The 6,804-nt window shown below is 34.9% G+C and overlaps 1 long non-coding RNA gene across 2 annotated transcripts; it reads left to right on the top strand.

Moving 5' to 3' along the window:
* The first annotated feature begins 283 nt into the window (after positions 1-283).
* Positions 284-4,043, top strand: LOC113339236. 2 transcript variants are annotated; one of them, XR_003355002.1, is made up of 7 exons: positions 284-512; positions 698-745; positions 1,030-1,364; positions 1,512-1,570; positions 1,667-1,887; positions 2,286-2,329; positions 2,448-4,043. It is a non-coding gene; the product is annotated as an uncharacterized LOC113339236 (long non-coding RNA). The 2 variants fall into 2 exon arrangements; XR_003355001.1 differs by having other exon boundaries at positions 1,030-1,570.
* Positions 4,044-6,804: the final 2,761 nt, after the last annotated feature.

Genomic DNA, 6,804 nt, shown 5'->3' with positions numbered 1-6,804 from the left:
CTCTCCAAAATTGTAAACTCCCTATGTCTCTAGTGTTTTACGACTAACATGGAGTTTAAGAGATTCTAATCAAATCTCTCACCACTAACAGGGAGTTTAAGGTATCTTGAGGTAGTTTTAGAAACTTCCTAGAAATCTCTCACCACTAACAGAGATTTTAAAAGATTTTGACAAACTCCCCCACCACTAATAGGGGATTTGCCAATTACATTGAAATACGTTAAAATGTCTCACGACTAACACCCTTTCGTCTTCTTTACAACTCCAACAGAAGAAAGAGAAATATCTCTTCTTATCCATCTTCTTCATCTCACTCCCTGCTTCAGAAAAACAAAAAAAATCTCACCCCCTCAACATCTCTCTCCCACTCTTCTTTTCTTTCTAACTCCAACAGAATAGAGAAGATCTTCTCCATCTTCTTCATCTCCTCCGAAGAGAAGAGATCTCGTCTCCATCTTCTCCTTCTTCTTCTTTCATGCAAAAGCTATTTTTCTCACAAATATAAGAGCAGTGTAAGTTTTAAGGTATACTTTGATAATAAAATCGTTATTTTGTAATAGATCTATCTTTTTAATATGATTTTGAACTGTATTTTCTTGTAATTAATCGTTATTTTTTAATGAGTTAGGGTTTTATACTTTAATAGAAGATTTGGGATATTATTGCGATTAGGTTTTGGTTATTTGTTTAATTTCAGGGATTCACCAACAGAAGAAGAAGTATCAACTGATTTTCCATCAATAAGGTAATTTAATAGTAAAAAAATGACTTCTATTTCCTTACTTCTGATTATGATTTAAATCATTCGATTTTGTTTTCATTTTTGGGGTTTTCATGCACATGAAGCCCTAGGTTTTTAATTTGGTATTTTTAATTTGATTTTTTACTCAATCTATGTTTCATACACAATAGCTGACCTAGGATGATTTTTTTTGAGTTTGTTTCGATTTGGATTTCTTTTGATTTTGTTGGGTAAGATTTTAGGGATTTATCTAATGATTTTTGTTGGTGATGATTTGGGTATTATAGGGTTAGCCAATGCAAAGACTTATGCAATTCAAGATGGAAAAGATTCAGGTGTTGTTCTTGCTGCTACTAAGAGTAACAAACATATGAACCCTCTAATTTTGGTGCACAAAACTGTCATGAAAAGGAATTCAGTAGATTGGCTAAGGGTGTTGCCAACCAGGTAATTTAACAAACCCTTTCTCTTATTTCAGATTTTGTAATAGATTTTTGATGCATACATAGATAACTTGATTTTTTTAGCCACTTTGACAACACTGGTTGTGTGTTCCACAAGTGCGTGCAATGCGATGGTTGCTGGTACATCATATTACAGAACCTCGGTTTAAGTCCAAAGTGTAAGAGTACAATGCCTTTTTGGTTCCTTCAATTTAGTTAATGAATCTCTTTTAAGCTAGTTATTACTTTTTAAAATTCGTTTACATGGGAAATTTCTTTGTTGGAAAGCAATTACAATCTCTGCACCATTTGCTTCTCGGAATTAGGGAATGACGCTCAATGAACCAGAAAAGAAAAACCCCATCTTTTACCGATACCCTAGCCGGTAAGGAGCTAAAATATTGTATTGTCAATATAGAACTGTTTTAGCATTTAATTTTGACTTGTAATGACAATTTTCTTGTGCTTATATTATTGGCAGCATCTTTTTTCTCAAGGTCCAGCTCCACCCATCATGTATCTCTCATATCTTGAATGCATCTAAATTTTTAGATTCCTGGTGATGGATACCCTGTGGGAACAATGCTAGACATTGTAGTTGATCTAACAGCACCAGTTGCCCATGGACGCTATATTTCTTACTGGAGGATGATGTCACCTTCTGGTGAAATGTTTGAGGAGTGGATTTGGGTAATAATCGAGGTATGCTTACAACACTGTCTTCCTTGGGAATGATTCCAATCAATGCTTTTATTAATATTTTCCATATGGTGACAGGTTGATATTTTATTACTTGACTCTTTGTCGGACTTGAATATATTGTCTGGTATAGGAATATGTTCATATTGTGATGACCATGGCTGGAATTTGGAAATTAAGTATCAGATGGAGCCATGTATCAACCATGAATATTTTCTTGGAAGGCTTTTGCTTTGTAAAAAGTTGTGGTCGTTCCCCTGCTTATTTGCATTATCAGTTTGATTTTCATTATGTAAAACCATAGATATTAAACTAGGAACCGGCGTTAGTTAGTCGATTCTGGGATATGTATAAAATTCACATCTAACTAGATCAAACTTCCTTTTCTTTGTTTGATCCAGGTTACTAGTACTGACAGGAAATGTTTCCACATTACCTTATCAAGGTAGTACAACTTTTGCATATGCTCAATGTGAACTGTTGCCTGTTGCATTCTAGTTTCCGTAACCTCTTGATCTCGTTCCATTTTGTTCTTATTTTTTTTTTTAAATGTGTATTTGTAGGCACATGTAGGCGTTGCGATAAATTTTCCTCATACTACGAGAAGCTCAAGATGGTATTGAAGGTAGCTAGGAAGAAGATGAGGAGGCTTATGAGGTATAGTTGTTTTATAAAGTTTATGTATCCAACTGTGAGGTATGAGTGTTAGAGATGGACATGGAAAGTTCACAATAGGAGATGGGGAATTTCCATTGGCGTATATGTATTGTAGCCTATAATTTGATTTATCCCGTTGTTATTTTCTGTGAATTCTGAAATATAGTTCTTCTAATTTTAGCAATTGGTTAAGCCACTGGTAAAGACATCACAAGGCTATTCGACTTGAAACATCATACTGATGTTTGAGCAGTTGAGCATGATGATTTCGGTAGTCTGGTAAACTACCAACTTCTTAAGTTTTATGATTTTTGGTTAACTTGTCTTTGCTTAACATTGTTTTTTTTGCTTGAGTTTCTGTTTTGCATATACTTGTAACAAGGTCTTGTGGTTATAAGAACTGATTTTCACTGGACATTTGTAGTTTGCTGAGAAGTTCAGCTTACTTGAACAATATATAATAGAAAAAGATAAGCAGAAAAAGGTAAAAGTAAGAACCGCTGCGCCCACGTTGTGATTGCGTATCTATATGATTTGTTATTGAAAGGATTCATTTGACATGAACCAATAACCTATTGCGCAGTTTGATTTGGTACATTTTCTTGAACTGTATGATTAGTACGTAATACCTTGATATACCAATTCAATTTTAAACTTCAAACACTTATGGTGTTAATAATTTCTCGGATCTGTACCTTGGTTTTGTTAACAACTTCAAACACTTTATTTTTGTTAATAACTTCAAACACTTTGGTGATCATAGCCCTTAGATTACTGATGTTACTTTATCTGCGTGAATTTTTGTCCGTCCAATTTGATTAAGCACATTCTTTTGGTTTCACCCTTTTCTGGTGGTGTTGTGTTTGATGTGGGTTTGAATTTTTCATTGTTCTGGATCGTTGAATATGGGAGATATATTCGAATTGCTAAGAACTCTACCTTACTTCTATTTTGATGGGAGGGATTTATTGTTTCTAGTTGGCATTTTGTTGTAATGGAAAGGGTATACATTTTAGTTATGCAAGTCTGATCAGAATTGTCCATTTGTCAGTTGCTTTCAGTTTTTAGGGATAATTGCTAGTGGAGCTTCTATTTCATAGACTATTGATTCTATTTCTAGTTATAGTTTGACTTGTTTTTTTATTATGGTGACACATTTGATTTATGTAGTTATCCGTCTAACTTACCCGACCAATGCCTTATGTACATCTGATAAAGGTGATGCAAATGCTATTTTTTTTTATATATGATGCATTACAGGTTGATAAACTAATAAAGGAGGAGGCCCACGAAATGGATGTAAAAGAAGTACAATGGAGCTCTCAGGTCTGTTTTATTTTTCTGAATCAAACACACTTCATAATGTTAAATAGATCTGTCCCTGGACTTATAACTATTACTTACACAAACTTATGATGCAGTCTAAATTTCTGAATTGTATTTAAGTCCCAAATATTTAGGTTCAGATACATGTGGTTCTAGCAAGTTCCAAATTGGTTCATTTCACCGTCTCTAGTCGCATCCTCCTATGCATTTTGTCATTAAACCAATCAAATATTGACTGCTCATGCTTTCACGTTCTATCAAAATTATATTCATTGTATTTTTCATTGCGACTGAATAATCAGATAGTTTTTCCATAAGAATGCAAAGATGTAGAAGTGTATCTCTTGGTATTTGTACATGGTGGTTTGTGAGCCTGCTGGTGCTTATTGTTTAAACACCTGTTGTGATGTTTCTGGTAGTAATGGGTTCATCAGTAGGTATTTGTTTCCTCATGCTTTTTTCAATCACTGCGCTAATAACAACTGGTTTATCAGTAGGAAGAACAAAACTGTTGAGTACTTTTGGTTATTCATCTTGGGGCCTCTCTGCAATCTTACCTGCAATACCTGTTACCGTTCTTACATTAGGATTCCATGTATAACCCATTCTGTATCTTGTGCTCGAGATATGTCAAGGTCGTGAATTAATGAACTAGTTACGTTTGTATCGTTGTGTCGATGTTGGACAGAGGAAGGTAAAGAGATTGACATCATATTGGTTAGGATACCCATCTTTATAGATCACTGTCCTCTCATGTGCATGGCATGTTTATTGTTTTTATAAGCGTTTTCTTGAGTATTGCGACCTCCCCACATTAATCAGTTGATGGCTTTTGCTATGCAGGTACACCATTATGAAGTAGGAATAAGTTCTTCATCATCATCGGAGTTTATAATTTTGTTGTTTAATCAATAGTTTTTTCGTTCATCGTTTTGTAATTGAATCCTAGATACACTGGTCAAAACTACAGATTTTAATCCTTTGTGTAATTTGAAACCAATGAATCAATGAATGTTAAGTTGAATGATTATTTGTGTGCAAGTTTAATTTGATTCTCATTTTTATTTGATTTTAATTTGGTTTTCATTTGATTCTCATTTGAATTCCAATTTGAGTTTCATTTGATTCTCATTTGAATTCTAATTTGAGGTTCATTTGATTCTCATTTGAATTTGGTTTCATTTCAGATTTAGTCAGATTCAGTCAGGCCAGCCAGCCAATCTGAATCAATCTTTTTTTATATTAAGATTTATATCTATGACTGATTGAAGTCAGTCATAAAGTATTGACAGTTAAAATCGGTCGTTGATATAAGATTTTCAACGACCCCTAGAGACACGTCATAGTTGAAAAAGACGCTCAAACAACGACCCTTTCTTCGACCGACAAAGAAAGTCATAGATATGAGTTAAATGACTCACTTTGTCGGTCGCGATACTGATGATTTCCACTAGTGGATTGTGTTGCTGACTGTTTCTATTGATCTTAATATGTATATCAGGGTGAATTTGAATTGAATATTAACCCAGCAGCCTGCCGGAAAATTGTTGAAGTATCATTTCCACTATTTTACAGGCGATTCAAATATGTGTTAAGGCAGCAATTAAAGCTGCGAGTTCTTGCTCGTAAAAAAGAGCAAGAAAAAGAGCAAGAAGTAAGTGAGGAAGGAGATGACATATCCGAGGAGGTAGATGAAGAACCACTACCAGAACTCACTCCGGAAATTTGGGAAAGTGGAAGAGAAGATGTTACACTTGGGATTGATCCATATATCTGGGAGGAATTTGTTGATATGGAGAAGAATCCTGAAAAGATAGCAAAGAATAAGGTGAATGCCGAAAGCAAAGCAAATTATCCACCATACATTTGGGATGTGCACATACCATAACAAGAAGCATAAGTTGGTAAGTATTAGGGAGAACACGATAAATGAAGGTAGGGAAGGCAGATCAGGAACTATTTGTGGTATTGTCGCCTAATGTATAGATATCTTGCATTAGGCAAATGATGCAAAGGTATCCACCATCTCAACCAAATGATTGTGATAGAACATAAGTTCCTGAAGAAGTTTCTCACCAGCAACCATGATGATCATAGTGAATTGAGTGACATTTGTGCAGCTGTTAATGCCCTTAAAAGCTCTCCTGTAGGAATGAATCATATATTAGAATAAACATAAGTTCTTGGAATGACTCTTAGGATCCCATGCTTGGACAGGTAGTCGATGTTAGAGCTGTTTTAGGTGTTGTTATTACTTTCGTTTCTCGTATATTAATAAATGATGTTTCTTTTTCAGTCTCGAGGAAGCAGAATCTCAGTGTGCCTTTATTGAACTCACAATCACGTGTGAGTTGAAATACTTTAATGTTGTTGATATGTTTTGGTTTATAAAGTTTCCAAATTGGTAATGTTACAATCCTCGTTTTTATTGTTGTTGTTGGCCTTGGTTTTGAACTTTTTTCAGTGTTTGGTGTGTTACGCAGATGACTTGTGAATGGAATTCTAATTGGTTCTGCCGCCAAAGAAGTAGTTAGGTGAGAAATCGGATCACAGTAAATTCCTGACACATGGCAATTATAAGTCAAGGTTATAGATAGAATTTGGGAGACATTATAGAAGGTGCCTCTAAATTTGGCACCTCAATCTGATCTTAATTTGCTGGACTTATGATCTACATCAGGGGTGTCACTCATGTGTTGACATATTTTCATTTGATTTTGTTTATGTGAGGTTACAAACAAAATGTAAAGGATATCGTCCCACGTGTTCTGTTCCCTGGAGCTGGTTTATACAAGGCAGTTGGCCATGCAGGAGGTGCACGCTCGTAGTTGTTCGAAACCTCAAACCTATTTTCGATATGTGAATCTTGTTTACTACCTTCCCAAGTTAATAAGTGTCATGTAAGATATGTTCCAGCTGAATTGCGAGTAGTGGGAT

This window comes from Papaver somniferum, unplaced genomic scaffold (genome assembly GCF_003573695.1).
Source record: "Papaver somniferum cultivar HN1 unplaced genomic scaffold, ASM357369v1 unplaced-scaffold_21, whole genome shotgun sequence".
In the NCBI taxonomy this organism is placed as follows: domain Eukaryota; kingdom Viridiplantae; phylum Streptophyta; class Magnoliopsida; order Ranunculales; family Papaveraceae; genus Papaver; species Papaver somniferum.
This window is presented reverse-complemented; position numbering and strand designations above follow the sequence as displayed.